The sequence below is a fragment of the Octopus bimaculoides genome, chromosome 20, assembly GCF_001194135.2.
Source record: "Octopus bimaculoides isolate UCB-OBI-ISO-001 chromosome 20, ASM119413v2, whole genome shotgun sequence".
In the NCBI taxonomy this organism is placed as follows: Eukaryota; Metazoa; Mollusca; class Cephalopoda; order Octopoda; family Octopodidae; genus Octopus; species Octopus bimaculoides.
The window spans coordinates 47,472,701-47,474,624 of NC_069000.1; positions in this window are offsets into that span (position 1 = coordinate 47,472,701).

The following is a 1,924-nucleotide window of genomic DNA, read 5'->3' on the forward strand; positions in this document are numbered from 1 at the left end:
CACACACACACACACACACTCATTTACTGGTTTCAATCTTTGGGTTGTGGCTATGCTGGGGCACTGCCTGGAAGTGTCAATTATTTTATCAGTGTCTTTTTGTCAAATCCCTAAGTTATAGTGATGTAAATGAACCAACACCAGCTGTCAAGAAACACACACACACACACCTATGCCAGTGCCACCTGACTGGCACCCGTGCCAGTGGGATATAAAAAGCATCAGGTGCAGCCTCCTGGCTTGCCAGTCCAGTCAAACCATCCAACCCATGCCAGCATAGAAAGCAGATGCTAAATGATGATGACGATCTGTTTCTGTTTGTGGTAGAAAACCTTCCACGGCACATATGTTGTCTGGAATGGAGGAAAACAGGCAGGTTCCTTATCTTCCCCAATATTCAGTCTCAATCAACGATTTGGTCAGAGTCATCCACATCAAAGGAGAATTGTTGTTCCCAAGCTTCACAATAATAATTTCTGTTTGCTGAAGGTGTGAGAGAAGCAAACAGGAAGCTGTGACATTCATGTCCTTCCCATAAGTGATACAAATGAAGGTTGGGGGAGATAACACACTATTTGCTGTTATAAATATTCGTTTTACTTCTTTTTTGATCCTCATCCTTCCTAAAATTCTATTATTTGTTTTCAGTATTCAAATATTTAAAATGGGTCAGAAATAAAAGACATTTCTGGTTTTTTTTCCAAAAATATATGGAGTCTTGTTTTTATTGTTGATGTTATGATTGATTTCAAGTGGGACTGGCCTTGTTTGAGGGGTTTGTGTATCTTGAGAGAGGGAGCTAATTAAGAAGGACAAAGATCAATGTGGCAGTGGTAGAAAGAAGAGAGAGAGAGAGAGGGGGGACATAGTGGAAGATGGTCACAGATGTGGCACTGGAATGGTCTTATTTGTTACAAGTGAATCTGGCAACTATTCCAACTGTTGTCCACTCAACTAAGAAGTTGAGAGTGGTACCCAACTCATCCAGGTATTTGTCAGGGAAATTTGAGTGAACAAGATAAAAAAACTGAGAAAATAAAATCAATTTTGAATTACAAGCAAAGAATTCTTGAGATTTCTGTGTGACTTTTTCATTTTAACACCAGAAAATATTTCAGCTTTAATTACCTGCCGAATTGACGACTTTTCACTGAGTATCTAATGACCATCTCAAACATATTAAAATACAGATCCCATTTCGGAGACAGTGGTCCTGTTGTTGTTGTTGTTGGGTACACAAACCCCATCTACCCATAGACATCCCAGACAGCCTCCAAAAGGAAACTGTTCTACTAAGTCATAAAGATTCACTCACCAATTCTCTACAACCCCAAGTTCACAGATACACAGACTCTTTCTCACCATTTCTATAACTACTGTTGTTTTCCTAACTTAGCTGTGTAACCCAGAACGCCATCGAAGCTTATCTCATCTCTATTAAAAATAACAAAGCTTTCCTCCATCAACAATTCAGCCAGAAACACGAGAGAGAGAGAGAGAGAGAGAGAGAGCTGGAGGCAGTTTAATCCGCTTTGATGTTTCACTGGTATTTAGTCAATTGATGTGGAATATACATTAGTTCATATGTAAACGAGTTAGTTTACATAATGTATGTTAATTTGATAATTGTGAATAAATTATTGATCAAACAATAGTTTGAAAACTAAAACATTCAACATACAACAAAAATTTATTCACACACTCACATATACAGTGTACTGTTCTGTTATTGTTGGGATCAACCAAAAACGGGTGTGTGTGTGAAGAGGTAAATTTACAAGTGGATAGGAACAACACCAAAGTTATTTTGTGTTCTTTGCTACATTGGTTTCTATTAACCCATTTATTCTATCCGAAGAATTATTATTCATTAAGATAGAAGAAATACATATAATTAAATATATATATATATATATATATATAT